Source organism: Panthera pardus, unplaced genomic scaffold, assembly GCF_024362965.1.
Source record: "Panthera pardus isolate Hobbes unplaced genomic scaffold, ASM2436296v1 HiC_scaffold_8, whole genome shotgun sequence".
Lineage (NCBI taxonomy): Eukaryota > Metazoa > Chordata > Mammalia > Carnivora > Felidae > Panthera > Panthera pardus.
The window spans coordinates 159,889,076-159,908,658 of NW_026527013.1; the positions used below are offsets into that span (position 1 = coordinate 159,889,076).

The 19,583-nt window shown below is 38.5% G+C and overlaps 1 protein-coding gene across 1 annotated transcript in view; it reads left to right on the forward strand.

Annotated features, from left to right (window-relative positions):
- LOC109268887 (contactin associated protein 2) overlaps positions 1-19,583 on the forward strand; it is a 1,595,009-nt gene that overhangs the window by 1,170,470 nt on the left and 404,956 nt on the right. The gene's annotated exons all lie outside the window — the stretch shown is intronic.

The following is a 19,583-nucleotide window of genomic DNA, read 5'->3' on the forward strand; positions in this document are numbered from 1 at the left end:
AGAGTAAACTATAGAGTTCCTATGAGGACACTGTAACCATTGCTTTACTTATCTGTATCCTCCCCATAAGAATGGTCTTATTAATTTCGTATTCCTAGAACCTTGCATTGGGCTTAGTTCATAGGAAGCACTCAATAAGCCTATAAATTTTGATTTTGAATTCTCATAAGGAGCCAGGTGAATTAGGTACTATATTCCTCACTTTACAAAAGAATAAACCTAGATTCAGATGATTTAAATGACTTGTTCAATATCATTAGTATAAGTGAGCCTGAAAATAATTCTTCGGTTCTCACTGACAAGATCTAGAATCCAAAAACTGATTCTGGGAATTAAAGAACTATGAAAAACCGTGCAATATGTTTTAAAATGCGAAGTGAAAATAAGACCAAATTATATTTGTTTTAATTAAGAATTTTTTGAGGAATCTATTCTTTCCTATATATATTTGGTAGGAAAGTCAAAATTTATAAAATGGGAACCTGAGGTATATCATTGTGTATTATTTGTTATTTAAGAGAACTGACCTGTAATACCAGAGCAAAAATACATTTTAAGAAATTCTGTAATTCAAACCATTTTGCACTTAAATCAGACTCACATAAATTTACATCACCAAAGGATTTGTTCATTTTTGATATGTTCTTTGGTATATTAATTCAATACATGTTGCCTGTTCATCAATGCTAAGCATTGACTCTTTGTTTAATCTTACCTTAGTCTTACGCTTGTTAAAATATTGTCTCATACCATATATTTCCAGTTCAAACATAGAATTAATTTTCTTGGTGATTTTCGGTGGTTTTCAAATCCTAGATTTTTTTTTTTTTTTTTGCAATAGGATTTCCGGTTTAAGTGGAATATATGTTCGACCAGGGCTGTGCATTCCTCTGGTTTTATGAATTGTCATCATTTATACAAAGCTTTCTCCTTTTCTAGTGAATTATGGAGTATTTTGTGATTGTCATTGTTTTGATTTAGAATTATAATATAGGACATATATTTAGTATATGGTTTTATATTTGAACAAAACCCAGTATTGCCAGGACATTTTCCCAGCAGAGCTCTGATTTCTGAGTCTTTGCCCTCGAACTTCAAGAACACAACAAAATTTAATTTAAGGATTTAAAATCTAAGCGGGATTGGTGCTGCTTCATCAGGGGTGCATTGGGTGGTTTATAAACCGAACACCAGAATGGCTAAAAGAAAGCTTCTCCCGGAGCCCATTAACCTTCAAGAAGCCTTAGCTTTTCTTTTCTGACACAAGTGAAGTGAACAGGATTTTAATAAAAGTCCTGCAGCAGACATACCTGAAGGGTCAGAGCTCATGATAAACCTGCCAACACTGCAACTTTAAGAAAACATCCTGACGACCTTTAATAACACTGGGTCTGCCGGTGCTCACTGTGGAAGATCTGTATTTTAAAATCCCATTTGAGAAACCGATCCCCCATTTGACAGGATCATGGTCTTTAATCTTATTTTTGGTGTGCAAGAGTTGACTGCACACCTTGTAGAAGCTTGCCTTTTGTGTGGTTCTGATGACCGCAGGAAATATTTTTCTGTACTGATTGATAGATACACATCCCTGTCCTCCACTCTGACGTTCTGGTCATCCATCGCATTAATACTAAGTCCTGTACATCTTCTAAAAGTAGAAGGAGCTTAATATCACAAAAGGAGACTGGGTTCATGTAAGCTTCTATCCCATGCATTTTCATTTTTGTCTCTTAATCTCCCTTTAACCTTTTATCATTTGAATAAGTCCCTGAAATCAGGAATTGGTAACATACAGCAATAGTTGCAATATCTATGTTTGCACTAGCAGGGCAAAAGTAAAATTGTCAGGCATTATAATTCCCATTTAATATGAGTAACCAAAGACTTTTAAAAATTAAGTAATTGGCTCCGGTTATACATGTCATAATTAACAATGCCAGAATTCGCTGTTTTCAGATCATTCAGTCTCAAAAACTCATGCAGTTTATGATCTCCAAGACGCGTGTCTCCATTTGTGGCCTCATCATGTCAGTTTAAATCCATTTACATGGACAAAAAGCTTTTTGGAAGCTTGAATAAAACCATAGATAGATTTTAAAAAGTTTGATTTAAACTATTTCAGAGCATAGAAATAGACGACAGCTTACATATGCTTTTTGAGAAGTAATTTCAACAGTGGCAGATATGACAACGATGTTATTAAAACAAAGACAATAAAAGTAAAAATAAAAAACTCACACTACTCTCACCTATAGGCATCAATGCAAATGTCTTAAACAAAATAAGGCTAAACAGAATTCAATAGCACATTATAAAAACTATCGTATCTCAAACACATGAAGATTCTTCCAGAAATGCAAAATGATTGATTCGCTATTAGGAAGTCTAGTGATAGGATAATCATGTTAATAGAGCCAATAAGAAAAACGGTTTCCAGGGATGTTGAAAGGGAACTCGACAAAATTCAATACCAGTTTTTTTCTTTCTTAAATAAAAGCAAAAACAGAAAAATCATTGTTGAATAGGAGTTGGTGAATACCTCTTTACCATGATTTTATGTGTGTGTCTATGTAGATACATACCTAAATTTATATTTATATCTCCAAAAGCCAACATTCAGCTAGCATCTGTTATAAAGGACAACACTAGAGACATTCCCACATGAATGAGGTGACGTTGCCCACCATTTTTACTATGATTTAACTTTATATTGGAGATAGATAACAAAGAAAGCAATTAGAGGTATACAACTTGAGAGGAAAGAGATAAAACCACATCTATTTGTAGATTATGTGATTATTTATCTGAGAAATTGAGAAAAATCAATGAAACAACTACTAGATACAAAGAGATAATTTAATAAAACAGCAGGGCATTAACTTTAACATAGAGAAATCAATAGCCTATATATAATTAAATAAAAGCAGGTTTGAAGATGTAATAAAAGAGAATAGAAAACTCCGTACCTCAATTTCAGATAATAACAGTTTCGAATATATTTTTTTCCATTTGGGAGATGGGGCAAGTGTGGTGTGTGCAGAGAACATACGAAGATCTTGTGTTTCTGTAGAAGTGGAAAAGGAGAAAATCCAATGGAGGCTCACCAGAAATCATCAAGAATGTCATTTACTCTACTTTAATTAATATGCCCCTACTTTTGGACCGTTTGGTTAGTATTTTCAGCTGGGGATTCTCCACCCATCATATCCCTCAACCTTAACCACCTGGGCAAATGCCATATCACCAGAAAAGCCCATTCCTTACTATTCTGTATTCCCCAAACCATGCTTTATTTTCATCATAGCACCTGACACATATTTAGTTGTTCATTATTTGTCTTCTCCCAGTAGAAGAGAAGATGATACCAGAAAATATGCTTTTCTGTTTTCTTTCTTTTCCTTCCTTATGGTATTCCCAGAGCCTAAAACTATAGCTGCCTCATCATAGGCAGCCAATAAATATTAGTTGAATGAATAAATAAGCAAAATGAATGAATGAGCAAGTTTTGGTGATAGTATCCTACAAAACACTTGCAATCATATCTTACTTTATAATCAAGACGATTTTGAGAAAGGAAGAAAGTCTTGGAGAATTTTTTTTCTTAAAAAAACTCTATAAGGCTTGGGGTGCCTGGGTGGCTCAGTCGGTTGAGCATCCCAAGTCTTGATTTTGGCTCAGGTTGTGATCCCAGGACCAAAATCTACAGTTTCTGCACTGAGCTTGGATCCTGTTGGGATTCTCACTCCCTCTGCCCTTTCCCCTGCTCGTACACTCTCTCTCTCTCTCAAAATAAAAAAAAAACAAACAAAACTCTATATGGCTAGATTTCCAAAGGTTTGAAATCCCTCAACTTTAAGTACAAAGTCTCTCTTCTTGGGAGACAGTTTTGCTGTCATTTTAATTCATACAAAATATACCTACATATATGCATAGATGTACACATATATACATTGTTACAAATTCTATACCCATTCTATTCTGCTCTATTTTAATTGACAAAAAATCCATTCATTTAGTTTAAAATTGCTTTTTATGTAGGAAATCTCCTTCCCTTGGATTTTTTTCCTATGAGGAGTAGAGATAAAAAAGAATCACAATACATTTTAAAGATTAAGAAAAAATAAGGTTTAGTGTTTCCATTTCTTGCAAGCAGTTTGTCTTTTGCTTAAGCAAAGAGGACTCTTATTTATAGAATATTTTTTAAAAAAATCATTAGTTATCTAAGATTCTGGTTCCCTGTGAATTATAAACAAATACATACATACATACATACATACATACATAACGAGCAATATCTGTGCTACATAGATTTTTTTTTAAAAAAAGGAAAAGAAAGTATATTCTGACCATCCTTAATTCTTGAGGTCACTAGTTTTCCAAGAGGGAAACAATTATTTGGTTGGTTGGTTGCTATATTTTGGCCACATCATCAACCCTTCTTGGGCCTTTCTCTTTGGCTTGGACTGTTTCTTCTTTTAGGAAATATTCAGACATGCCTTTGTAAAACCTCAAAACTCTCCATGGTTTCATTATTATTTTTCTACTCAGTAGAAGAGATCATTAGTTCATTAAACTTTTAATAATGGTGATAATAATTAACACCTGAGGGTAGTCCTAGAAATCAGATACAAACAATTTTTAAGTTGCTGCAAGCGATAAAAATCATAATGTAGATTTTCCCCCCATTTGCCACTGAGTTAGGGTTTACCATGCCCAGAATATTACTCTTCAGTAGTGACATCCAGTTTGTCCACAATATTCTACAGTGGTGGAAATACTTTATAATATTTTATATCTGTGCTGTCTAATTTCGTAGCCATTAGCCACTTATGGCTACTGAGCCCTTGAAATGCGGCTAGGGCAACTGAGGAGCTGGATTTTTAAATTTTATTTAATCTTAAGGTATTCACATTGGGCTAGTGGCTACCATACTGAACAGCACAACTCTCTGGTTTATCGCTACGTTTCTGCATTTCTTCTGTCCTCTGCCCGTATTCTGCCTGAAAACTGACGAAGCTGTCTTGTACCCCTTATTCCATGATTCCCTTAGAAAAGCAGCTCTTGACTCCCATAATGACATTGTGATGAACCTGTGACCGTGTCACCTTACATAACAAAGGGACTTTGCAGGTGTGCGTAAATTAAGGATTGTGAGGGGGAGAGATTATCCTCCTTTATCTGCGTGTGCCCAGTGTAATCACTAGTATCCTTCTTAGAGGGAGGCTGCAAAGTCAGAGCTCAGGCCAAGATAGAGACCGGTAAGGACAGAAGCAGAGGTCAGAGGCCAGGGAGGAACCCCCTATGCAGCTGGCATTGAGGATGAAGGAGGAGAGCAGAGACAGGTGGACCGCCTTGGAGGCTGAAAGAGCAAGGAAGTGCGTTTCCAAAAGGAAAGCGACCCCGTGGACGCATTTTGAACTTTGGACCTCCAGAACTGCACAGTAATAAATTTGTGTTGCTTTAAGCCGCTCTGTTTGTAGTAACTTGCGGCAGCCGTGGGGAACTGACAGATGGGCCTAGAAAACCCCTTGTGCCCAGGACACCGGGCTGCGGTGAGACGGGTCTGTGTTGATGCTCCCCAGAGGGGGCTGGCACTGGACTGTAAATGCCCAGCAATAATGCAGGTGCACACCTGTTTTATAACATTGACGTCTAGGATCGCCTCTAGACCTATGCCTCTGACACAGAGGGATGTGCGTGAGTACATTCTCCCTGCCACCTTCCCCGTCACGGCGTGTGGGCATCTCCTTCCCCGTGTGTCAGGGTGTGGGCAAGCACTGAGACCACAGAACTGCTCCCTTTCCACCCCACCCCCCCACCTGATCTATGACTGCATCATTTGAAGAGACACCGGAAAGCCCCCTTACTCATGTTGTTTGATTTTGCTTTACAACGTGGTTTAAATTTTCCTTCAAACCAACTTTAATTTTGAAGTTAATCGTGTTGAAGTTGAGCCTGGAGTGCACCGAGGCCAGCTGCACCCCGTCAGGGAGGAAGCAATGGTTCCTTAAAGGTCATTATTCTCTTAAAGGTTCATTATTTCTGCAGTATCATCCCCCTCTGTGGGTTTCAGCTAGGAGGAAGTTGGCATTAACCCTGAGATCCTACCTCAAGCATCTGTCAATGCAACTGGGTCTACAGGGGGCTTTGGAATGGGATTTTACCCCCATTGTCCTATATCTGGTGAGGGCAGTAAAGCAGAAATTTTGATTTTTTTTTTTTTTTACTTAGTCAATTGCTTGCCTGAATACATTGACTTATTACTTTGGAGCAGAATTCTTGCTTGATTTTTTTTTCATAGGGGGAGATTTCTATCATGGTGACGTATCCTGAGTTAACCTCAATCCTGATAAGCCATAAACGAATTTCTAGATGTATGCAGAAGGGAAATGCTAAAAACTTGCACTTGGTTTTCAGTGTACAAATATAGATGGCAACTTGTCACTCCACTTGAAGAGGAAATACTTGTGAGATCTGCCTTGCAGTAGTGACAAAAATAATCAACACTAAAAAGATTAAATTAAATGCTCAGCAGTAAACTCAAGTTTAGGCTTGAGTAATTAGGTTTGGGAATACATTTTTGCTACTGAGGCATAAGCCCCTAAAAACCCATAGTTTATTAATTATCTGAAACAGTGAGAAAAACTTCACTGTTTCAGCATAAACATAATGCCATGACCGCTCGGAGAGAATAAAGCATGATCAAAAATCTGTAACCAGAAGCAAATTATAGTCTATCAATTTTTCTATAAGGCAATCAGACCACTTCTAAGTAAGATAATAAATCCGTAGAAATGAGCTGTTTGTAATTAAAATGAAGCATGCCAAATTATTTCATGACCATTTATAAAGTCAAGTGTCTGTTAATAAAACAGTTAGGTTTTCATTGTTATTACTTCTTTTAAAATTATTTCCATTCAAGATGAATTATTTTCCTGAAAGTAGTCCAGCTTTGGGGGATTCCGAAATTTAATTATTCTGGTTTAAAAAAAGATGTAAGTGCTTCCATAATTTCCACTCTGCTTTATACTTGAAATGTTGAGTGAGGGCTCTTACTGGTTCCAAATCTATGAGTTGAATAACAGTCATTAGTGAATGACTTGGTTTTTGACTTACTATATATATATTTTTTCTATTTCTAGTGAACTGAGGAATAGTAGAAGAATCCGATTATTTTATAAATATAAAGCTCAACTTCACAGTGTTATAAAAAATAACTTTACATTGTCTATCCTAGAGCAGTACTTATGGTATCAGGATAGCCCTTCTGCCGAAACCTTGGTGCTATCTTGATTTCTCAACTTAAAAGTAGATTAAAGACAGGGTACCTAATTGGGAAACAGAGGCAGGTAAGCGAGTGGAGAGTTAACTCCTGGGAATATGTAAACAATATAACGTCTGCCAAATATTTAATGCCATTATTAGTCATATATGAAAATAATTAAAATATGTCTTACCTCTCCCAGTGCTGCTCGTCAGGTTTTGGCCATTAAAGATTCCTGCGATGCGTAATTTCCCATGCAATTAAAAACCTTCATACCTGCTCTTGCCCATCCTGTTCTGACATCCAGGAGTTCTTTCTTGGATTCTTAACTCTTATGCATCCTGCAAACACCTCAAGACCATACCCAGTGAGCTTCCCTGTTGATTAGCCACCCTACCACCGCCATAGCCTCATATGCATAAACTACCTGTATTTCCTGGAGTATTTTTGGCCACGTCTCTATAGTCACAGTACAGTGTGTTGATTTTACCTATTCCCTTAGAATCCCCAGTGCTTCATATACTCCTAGAATAGTAGGTTCTCAATACTACCCAATAAGTATTCTTTCCATTTACAAACAGGGCATAAAATGTTGTCCACTTCTCATTAGTTATTTCTGCAGTGAACCTTAAAATGCTGAAAAGCGTTTCATTTTCCAACCTCTGATTATGTCAGTCAGTTTACTCATACTGCTGAGTTCATTTTTTGGTTGCAATGTAAATTCTCAAATACAGCCCGAAAGATGACAGCACGCTCAACGCGATACAAAGACAAATAGGACCCTCTTTAGCATTTTATTTTGGAACAAAATCGAACTAATGGGATAGTTATTCTACCCCATGCTACCCAGGATTTGTATAAATGAGTTAAAGCCCTAAGTGAGTATAAACTCAAAATGATTTATTTTTGTACTCTTGCTTAGCCAAGTATTACCATGAATAGTGATAATAGTGGGTAATCAACCGGAGACTGTCTTGCAGTAAGCATATCAAAGGGAGAAGTAACAGTAATGAACGTATTTATTTTGAAAGTGCTCAGTATACAGAAAAATTATAAGAAGATTATATTTAAATTACACATTGTTAAACAATCTTTACTAGGACAAAATATTAGATTGTGATGAAAGAACTATTTATTGATATCTATGAGATCAGATCTGAGTGCTGGAATCCTTGATCTCTTTTTAACATAAAAAGAAACAAGTGTGCACACTGGAAGATAGTGATGAAAGGTATCAATCTGAGAATTTCATCTCTGGCAAAAACAAGCTGTGAGACCTTTGGAAAACTGTTTAGTATGTTTGGCCACGATTATGTGCATCTCCAAAGGCCGTGTTAAGAACAGGTTTGTGTTTTTGTGTGTTTTTTGTTTTTTTTAACTTTTTACAACCTGAAAGTTCTTTGATTATTCTTGTGCTGGGACTTGCATGATAGATGAGGAGAAGTTCCTTGTGTGAGTTTCTTGAATTCAGTAATTCATCGACATGTATTTATTGAAGGCCTGCCACGTCTCAGGAGCTGATCCTGGTCTTACCGAGACAGCTGACCTAACGAAACATAGAATCCAGTTGTGACACAGTGAAATAATGACCAGATGAGATGAAATCGTATGTCATGGGACTGTTAACCCAGAATCCTCTAGCTTCTTAAAGGATAATTGCCTGCCTTCCCACAAACAGTTTAAAATCCCCCACCCCCCGCCCCGCCTCCATTAGGGCATGTCTCCTCTCTTTACTCCTCAGAGAACCAAAATCTACATACAGCCTCTTTGCAAACAATATCTGTCACAAATTGCCTCTGACAGAAAGATTTCTAACCAGTTCAATTTACCAAACACTGCCTTCCACAGATGCTAACGTGTTTTCTAGAAAAAAATACTAAGTTAGACAGTGAGGATAACAAGACCATAGCAATTGCTTAAATTGGCTACCACAAAATTTGTTTTGAATCAGCTGTAAAAATAATGTTAGAGATGTTCATGTTATTCTCTTCTTTGTAGAAATACAAAAAATTACATGAACATAGTGCACCTATTTGGACTCAGGGGAAGAAAGAAGGAAAGAAAGGAAGGAAGGGAGGGAGGGAGGGAGGGAGGGAGGGAGGGAGGGAGGGAGGGAGGGAGGGAAGTGTAAGAACCAGACATTAGAAAAAGATGTGCCCAGACAGACACTCAAATAGTTTGAAGACAATAAAATACATGCTCTGTTTTTTCTTTGACTGTTTCTTCAGGGGTAAGAATTCTTTATCTGTATATTACATACTTCCTAAAGGTCTCTAGTTTGCAACTATGATTCTCCATTGTAACTTAGGACAATCACGTAGTATTTAAAAAGTTCTAGACCAGCATCTGTGCCCAAGTCCAGACTATGCCATAAATATGCTCTGTGACCTTGATTGAGCTCACTAATTTCACTCAATTTCCAGTTTTTAGCTTCTTCATTTATGAAATAAGGGGATTAAACCAGGAGCTCAATTACTCTTTCTAGCTTTAAACTTTTACCATTCTATTTCAGTGGTTTTGAATTTTCTTTGAACCCAGAAGCAAACAGATGTGAATTTTAGAATTAAACAAAAAACTGAACAAAGCAACAACAACAAAAAAAACAACAATGCGCACACACGCACACACATGCACACACACACGTTATGATCATTTCATATCATCATAATCATAATCGGTTATTAAGTGCAAAAATTAAAAGATCTTCAACACCGTTAGTAGAAGTGGATATTACATTATATTTCTGAGACCACACACACAATCTGCGTGGCAAAGAAGCTTTATTATAATGATTCTCCCCTAATAGGTACTTCATTTGAGGGTTTTGTTTTTTGTTTTTTGGTTTTTTTTTGCTATCCACAGCTGTTTTATTTTTTTTTTTTTTTTATTTTTTTTTTTTTTTTAATTTTATTTTTGGGACAGAGAGAGACAGAGCATGAACGGGGGAGGGGCAGAGAGAGAGGGAGACACAGAATCGGAAACAGGCTCCAGGCTCCGAGCCATCAGCCCAGAGCCTGACGCGGGGCTCGAACTCACGGACCGTGAGATCGTGACCTGGCTGAAGTCGGACGCTTAACCGACTGCGCCACCCAGGCGCCCCTATCCACAGCTGTTTTAAATTATAGTGGTGACAACATTTCCTTCTAAAGATTGTATATACATGAATAGTTTCCTCTCGTAGGGAGATTTTAAGTTCATTTCTAGACTGCTAACTTGAAAACATTAGAACTTATATGGATGATACTAAGTTGTTCCACTCAAGTGCAATGTGTTTGAGTGTTTGAGCAGCGTCTAATCTTTAGGACTCTATCGTTTTAAAATTTATCAGATCCTCTGGTTTGACAAGATTAGATCTAGTTTTCAAAGTCTTGGACCAAATGTCCGTGTGTCTTAGGAATAAATACCTGAGTAGTCTGTATTCCAAAGTCACAGGAGACTTTATTTAATAAATTATCTAATAATGGAATCTCTTCCTTGGTTCAGTTCTCCACTAGTGTTTTCCTTTTTTGGAAGGAGGCGTGGGACAAATCTTATTGAGTCTCCTGGATACAAGGTCAACATTGGATGGACATGTTCTTAGTTACTTTGAGTAGAGTTGACACACATTAGTTTCGGTATACGACGTAGTGAGTCCGCTTCTCTGTATGATATGCTCTGCTTACACGTGTAGCTCCCACCTGTCACCAAACAACACTGTTACAATACGGTTGACTGTATTCCCTGCCCTGTACCTTTTATTCCATGAGTCATTCAGTCCACAACTAGTATCCTGTGTCTCCCACTTGCCTTCAGCCATTTTGCCCACCCCCCACCCCCCTTCCCTCTGGCAACCATCACTTTGTTCTCTGTGTTTATAGGTCTGATTCTGCTTTTTGTTTGTTTTGAATACACATTTTTAAAAAGTTCATCTTATTTGGCGTGTGTGTGTGTGTGTGTGTGTGTGTGTGTAGCATAAGTGAAAACATTGCCTTATTGATATCTGGAGAACAGGGATCTATTAATCACACATTTCTGCCTTGGGTGGATATTTTTTTTTTCTTTAAGTGAATGTATCCTACATTGGCTTTTAGAAGCCATGTGTCTCTATTTTTTAGAATACTGGTTTCATCATGTATGATATTTTTGAAACCTGACTACGCTAAAAATAGGACGTTTTAAATGTTCTTCATTAGCGAATATTTGGGAGATCAGAATGCAATGATGCCCATCTAAAGGGATGTTTTCAGTTTGATTTCGGGGTTGTAACAAGTGGTGAACCAATTAAAAAGACATTGCACTTCAAATATTATATTTTTGTGCACATTTTGCTAATTTGTTAAACTTATGTCATTTTTTTTTTTTAAATGATGAAACTGCCTGTATGCCTTTGGCTTGTTATACTTTGTAAGTATAAACTGTAAAATAATTTCACTATTGGTTTCATGGTAATTTTGTTAATAATATCACTTCCTTTAAAATATTTAATCATGCTGGGATGCCTGGGTGGCTCAGTCAGTTAAGCATCCAGCTCCTAGTTTTGGCTCAGGTTATGATCTCATGGTTTGGGAGTTCAATTCCGATGTCAGGCTCTGTGCTGACAGCTCGGAGCCTGGAGCCTGCTTCAGATTCTGTGTCCCCCCTCTCTCTCTGCCCCTCCCCTGCTTGCTGTCTCTCTCCTCTCTCTCTCTCAGTATAAATAAAAATAAACTTTAAAAAATATTTAATCACCCTAAATTCATAAAAAATCATTTTACAGTATCCTATAAAAGTTATTCATGCTATCTTTTCTTAATAAAAGAAACCTATAAACTTATGGGGTTTCATTCTTCCATTAGCCATTATTTTATTATTATTTTGATGTTTCTTGATTTTGATATTTCTTGATATTGATTGACTTGTCAAAATACTATCTTTGCTTGACCACTGGGCTTTGCCAAGTTTGGGTTTGCATTCTAATAGTTATATCAATATATAAAGACTTCACTCATTTTTTAGATTAAAGGGCTTATGTTGGATATGTGTTTCCTTCATCTACAAATAAGATGGCATTCTGGTATAGGTGGAGATTATGTAAATCCTTTGGCCAGACAGTTTGACTTTTTGTATAATGATATTATGTTTATGTGATAGATTTGAGAGAAATGGACCAGATAATCCACAACTCACTTAGAGTGCAGCAGTCTGAGACATTCTCTATGTCTGCATTCATATGCTATCAAAATGGTACTGAAAGCCATTTTAAACTATCTAAGTGGCCTGATAATTCACTTATTCAAAATACAGTCAATAATTATTTAATGAGTACCTACTCAATGCCAGACAGAATTCTAGGCAATGGATAAAGAGTGGTCAAGAGACATAGTCCCTGCCATCAGGGAAAGCATAGTTCCATAAAGAAGCCTGGCAGGAAAGAAACCGACGCCTATTTAATTAGAACTTGTGATAGATCAAAAAGAGAGTGTCTGGTGGTGGTAAGTACTTCATATTGGAAGGTCAGAGGAGACCCCTGAAGGTAAGAACTGAGGAAAACAAAAGAACCTTTTCTGTGACGGCTAGGGAAAAATACGCGTTAGAAAAGAGGGAATGTGTGCGTAAAGGTGTAAAGGAAAGAGTTTGAGCCACTGGTGACTCCAAGGAGGGCAGGTGTCCCGAGAACATGGCGGGAGGAAGAAGAGCGGGAGATGATGGCCACAGAGAAGCAGGCAGAGGGGACTGTGCAGAGACGGACCAGTGCTCCAACGTTTCCCAGGTGAGACGAGAGTCCATCAGAGGCTTTCAAGAGTGGTGTGATATAATGCGGAAGTTCACTCTGGCCTTTCGATGAGAATAATTTAAAGCAAGGCAAGAATGGAAAAGGGCAGGCGGATGAGTAGGGAGGCATTGTGATCCAGGGAGAAGTGATGGTGGGTTGAAATGAGTGAGTAGAAACACAGAAAGTGGATAAGTTTCGGGCAAGCTTTTGAATGTTAATTCACAAAGCTTTGCTGATGTTTGCTGTAGAAGCAGTAGAAAGGAGGCTGTGAAGAATAACTTTGGGTTTTCTGAGATGAGCGACCACGTACCTGGTGGTGCCATTAGCTGAGACGAGATTGAACGGGAGAGTGAGAAGGTGGGGGAGTACCCTGACCTCCTTTGTGATGCCTCTTACACGTCCGAGGGGCTGCTGTCGAGGAGCTGGTCAGATACACAGGTCTGAAGCTTTCCGTGGAAGTCTGAACCAGCGATAGAAGCTTGGAGCCACCCTAGGCAGAACCCAGGACCGAGCCCTGAGGACGTCAACACTTAACAGGCAGCGCGGTTAAGGTGGGGACAGGAAACATTTGAGCAGATGGTCCAGGGCTGGTATGTTATCCAGGAACTAGACTCCTTAAAATTTTCCCTTCTTGTCCTCATGTGTTCACAGACGCCTGTTCCAGGTCTCACCATCCTAGGGTCATTTTAGGAAGGAGATCAGGAGTAACCGAAAAGCAAGAATAACGCGTGCCCTTTCCCTTTTGGGGCTTAACCCAGACAGTGCATACATCGATCAAGCTTAGTCACAGACCCCCTAAGTTAAAAGGAGCCTGGAAAATGGTATCTTTACCTGGATGGCTCTGTGTCAAGACACAAATTCTGTTGCTGTAAAAGCAGGGGGTCAAAGATTTTGGAGAACAATGTGCACTAGAGGTCGATGACCTCATTAAGAAGCCTGGTTCTTTACTTTTTGTCTCCTGGAGACTGGGCTAGTCTCTCTTCAAAAGCACATGGCCACATGAAAGACAGAAGATACCTGAACAAGATAACAGTTACTATAGGAAGCAAGAAAGAGGAAAGGGCTGTTGGCCAGACATCCACAACTTTCTGCTGTAATCCTCAACGTGGATGCAAGCTTTCTGCTCTGGCCAAACTCAACAATTCATTAATCTATGGCCACGTTTTGTATTTACTCACGCTGGTACAAGCTTTGGCTCTCCCTCCATGTAGAAAGTTTCTCCTCCTCCTCTCGGGCTCATCTGAATCCGTGCTTTCTTCAGAGATTAACTTTTCCATAAATCTCAGTATACTCGTAGAATAGTGGTATATTATCTTAATTCGGTACCAATATTTTTAATATCAGACATAGATAGAGACCTGACTTGCCAATTACATTGTGATGAATAAATACAATTTCTTGAGGATGAAACTGCCTTTATTCTTTGTTTCCCCAGAGTTTGTTTTAGAGTGTCCTGACTCATTAAAAAGAGCTTACTGCTCTTTACCTAGGTTGAATACAAATGGACCTGGAAGGTGAAGGAACTAATGATCTTACTGGTCTCTCTTCGTGTGAGCCTGTGATCTCTTAAAAGACGTTTTATTCATAAATCATTGCAGAATACGTTGTAAAATTATAACTCAAAGTAAATTAACAAAGTAAAATAAAGTGGACTCAGGTTGATTACAATAGAAATGATTTTTAAGGTGCTTCTACAGTAAGGCTACAATTGATGGATATGGCTAGTCTAGAAACGTGTAATTGTTGGAAAGATGCGGACCAAATATGCTTGATTATTCTTAATGGAAACTTTGGGCATAATGTAGGAGGCATAATAAATATCTCTACATTTAAATATTTCCATAAATAAATGCTTGTTGAAGTAGCACCATCAATATAACATTAGGTTTTCTGGTCGTACAGCTATAAAATTAAGTTATGTAGCAATGAAATACTAAATTAGTTGCTGGAATTATGATTACTTCTCTATATAATTTCAGTTTGAACAGGGAAAAATGTAAGGCAGTGATATATACTCCACAGAGAGTATGCCTTCAACTAAAATTGAAATCTAATTAGTGTGAAAATACAAGTACTAAAATATTGTTGAGATCAATATTAAAGGTAATGCAGAAGAAAACTCTGCCATGATTGTGGAAATAGCTCTGAGAGCCAGGAGTATAAAAAACAGCATTTCAGCAAGCACACTTTCTAAACGAATTGCCTGTCTTGATGAACAGATATGAAATTCTGCACCAAGATGAAAGAAAAAAATAAAATTCAAGAGGTAATTTACACTGGGATGGCAATTTGTAAATCGCTCTAAATATTTTCCAGTAGTTCACAAAATAACCTATACCCTGACCTGAAGTTTTCTTTTCTGAAGTCTAGAACAAGGCATATATAATGTCCCGGGATAAAATTTGTACTAATCTGAAAGCAAATGACATACTGCAGAACTGGCCCCTGTCCCATAACTAAGCAGGTGGGGGATCTCAGCTGACACAGAAGGAGAATGCGGAACTTAATTTTCAGGTCAAATGAAACTGCCTTTATATTCAGTGATCACTTTCTAGGAGTCATATGGGGTCTAAACTCGGGTTCTGAAATGATTAAACCGACTACATGAGATTAGGAGATGATTATGTTGTTACTCTGAGTGGACAAGTGGCCTGAAATATCAAATTGGCCTCTCCCACTTGCTGTCTCTCCCCCACGCCCTCCCTCCTGGGGCTGCTTCTTCTCTCCTCCTCCAGATTCTTCCTTGAGCCCCTAGGGAGGAGGGACTAAATGCCCTCGAGTTTTTTAATTCACAGTGAGATCCTCTGACTACCTGCCTGAGCAGCCCTGGAAAGCAGGTTAGAAAGACAGGATCTCAGACTCCATCCCAGACTTAAGAAATCAGGATTTTCATTGTAACCAGATTTTCAAGTGACTCCTATATGCACGAACATTTGAGAACTTTTGTGTACCGGTAGTTCAGGATGTTAGTAACAGCAAGCCATTCTGAAAAACCCTCCACCGTTAATCATTAATTGGTATTGTGTGAACACATTTCAGAAAACCACTGTGTGGTTTTTATATTGGGTTCTTAATAATAACTATTAAGCACCGTAGAAAAAGAAAAGAAAACACTTTCGAAGTCCTTTGAAGACTACCATTGCATTCCATGATGCTGTCAGATTGACATTCTTTTCGATTTGAAATCAACTTTCTTCTGCTGTCTCTGTTAAAGTAGTATCCACAGAAGGGAGCCGTGACAAACAAACCTGGAACCATATGCAGTTTCTTCTATCTGCGAATACCATTTTTTCTCAATGCTTTGCCATTAAAATCGAGTGTAGAAATAAAAGAGATACTCAGGGCGAAATAAAACTACAACTGTCATCCATAACCCTAGACAGGATTGTTGCATCCATCCAAACAGCCACTTCGTCCGTAGTGATGGATTTTAGAGTAAGTAATCGTTATACATTTCAAGTTTCAAAGGTTAGCTTTTGTTTGTTTTCCATATCGTGGTATAAGTCACTTTTATTTGAAAAAAAAATGCCTTCTGCTTCTGAAGCATTTTGGAAAGCATTGCTACGACTGGAGGGATGATTCAAGCTGGAAGAGTCTCGGGGACAGAGATAATTGGATGCATCACTTCCTCTGGAGCCCTTTGATCACAGCAAATTGACACTCGCCAACTTGTCCCATGCAGGGTCCTGATACTGCCCCCAAGTAGCTGTCCCGTAACCACAGTGGAGCCACTGGGACTCTCATTTGATGCAAATCAAACTTCCAACCTAGGACAAGCCATGAAACAAACTCTACATGTAACAGTTACCTCAAGCAAGAGTCTGGATGTAAGACTAAAATCATACATAACACCAATCCGCAGTTCTCCCAGTAAAAGAGACGTTTCCTCCAAACTTACTTCTGTCCCTCGGTGTAACTTCACATTCGGCACCATCGTCCGTTACTTCGGTCAGTGGCCAGCAGGCATTTTCTGGGTAGATGAGGCACCTCATCATGCTGAGTCATAAGATGAAAATCCCTAACTGCAGAATCTCACGGTTTACAAGAGACAAGATGTTCAAACAATTACTAACCAATGTGATAATGGTGCATAGGACCTCTGCAAATGGTCTTGTGGGAGCATGGGAGAAGAAATAAACAGTCAGGAAGTGGGAGACTAGTTTAATTCATATTTTGTTTTGCTTGGTGACTGGCCCTAACATTTTTGTTTTAAATATAGTGGTAAAGTATTAGGGTTTGAAATTGTATTTGAGTCAATTTGTTTGGAAATAAAACATCTCTCACCATCAAGAACTAAATGCCAGGGGTGCCTGGGTGGCTCAGTCGGTTAAGCATCTGACTCTGGATCTCCGCTCAGGTCACCATCTCACAGTTGGAGCCCTGTGTAGGGCTCTGTGCTGATGACTCCTTGGGGTGGAGCTCGCTTGGGGATTCTGTCTCTCCTTCTCTCTGCTCCTCCCTAGCCTGTGCGCTCTCTTTCTCCTCCTCTCCCTCTCTCTCTCAAAATAAATAAAACTTAATGTTTTTTCTTTAAAAAAAAAAAGAAAAGAACTAAATGCCAGTACCAGCAAAAGGATACTATCTGTTTAAAAAATGCAAGTTATAAGGAACAGACATTACCAAATGAGATATTAAAACCCCATTTAAATAAGAGACCACTTTTAAAGAAATCTTTAATACTGAATTTTAGGAGCATTCAGTCAATCTCACTTGATGGTTATACACTTCGCGTGTGTGTTTAAGTACATGGTAGTCTTTTTTATCATTGAGAGGTGGCTTCTCTGCTTTGTGCGTTATTTAGAGCACATTGAGATTCCGAGCTGGCTTTGCTTTGCAACTCAGTACACTTCTGCATCACTTCCTCCTGAATTAATTGATATAATGAGCTGATGTAAATTACTTTCACTATTAGACTGAGCTAATATTAACCCACAACCATTTAGAAAGTAAATATACCACACAAAGCCATATACACACTGAATTCCAAAATTAAGTACCAAGGATGTTTCTTTCGTTTTTCATAATTTTTGAGTGTCTATCCCATTGCTTTCTCTCATGATCTGGAGAATCAGGGCCTCTGCAGAGGCCCATGCCATGCCTCGGTGCCTGCGAGGGTACAGGAGGGCACGATTCTCTGTCTGTGTCATCGCTTTCTCACTCTCTGCTGGGAAAATTTTCAACATGTTATTATGAAAATGCAGCGAAATGCTTTAAACTTCATATTTATTTATATTCTACCCATAGCTACTCTAATGTCCGTATTTCTATAGCATTTCCGATTCCTTTTGTATTCACTAAATTCTGCCTGGCGTTGTATTTTGTGTGAATCCTATTCCCCACCTCCACCTAGGTCATAAGGTCTTTGGAGAAGGACCCTCCTTAAAGCCTTGAAAACACCAAGCCCAAATTCGTATGAAATACAAGTGCCTTTTAAGGTAGACTGAATTTTCCACACCCACCCTTCCCCCATGATAATCCAGCATTTTTTGCTTCTGTTGTATTTTCCCCCAGCAATGCTCTTTCTCTCAGTTCTCTTATAATCTTGTCTGTTCATTGAGGCTCTACCTAAAAGCTTTAAATTGTGCCCCAGATCTACATATGATCCCTCATGTGAAACTCCATCATGCATCATTTGCCCCTGCACTATGGCACTTTTCATTTCCATCTTACATTATAGTTTTCATATATACAATATATTTACTTTTATAGGCTGTGAGTTCTTGAAATCTTACTTGCCTTCTATTCCCATGCGCTATGCACATAGCAAGTGTTCAGTGAATGTGTGTTGCGTCACTAAAGGTTTGCAAAAAGTTGTAGGGGACCACGTTCCTACATAAGAATGGGAGGTTCAATGCCAGATGGAATTATGCCTGCTGTGGGTTTAGGCATGACTGAGGGTAAATCAAGAATGGGGGGATGAAGAATGCTGTCTCTGAGACCAGCCCTATCAAATTTCACAGCAGGAAGCTACCAGGGCATTATGACTCAGGGGTCCCATGCAGTGTGGGTCCCTCTCAGTCCATTGCCTGTGATCCACTATGATAGATTCTATTGTTTTAACCTGGGTAGACATTTCCGTTTTAGACAGTTTCTTATTAAAATCTTGAAATCTTTTGTGAATGGTAATGCGGAGTAATGCCTTTGTTATCTGTGAGCATCTTAACCAGAATTACAAAGAATCAGGTTTTCAGGAAGTTGAAGAAAAGAATTGGTGGGAAGAATAAGGCAGTAGGACCAGGAGGAAGTAAAGAGTCTGCTACTGAAACAGGAGTGTTTCTGAACAGATTTCAACCTCACTGTAGTGAGAATACAGGCAAGCTAGCAAATTATGCCCTCGACGTTGCAGTCCAAATATTCGTAGCTCCCCTATGCTGTCCCTCTATTTCCTGCCTGTTAGTTATCTAGTCTATGTGTATTACCTCCATACCTTACAGCTACTTATAGGGTAGGTAAAATTACTCCGTATTTCAAAAGAGAAATTGATATTAAGAAAGGTTAGGGGCGCCTGGGTGGCTCAGTCGGTTAAGCGTCCGACTTCAGCTCAGGTCATGATCTTGTGGTCTGTGAGTTCGAGCCCTAGTCAGGTTC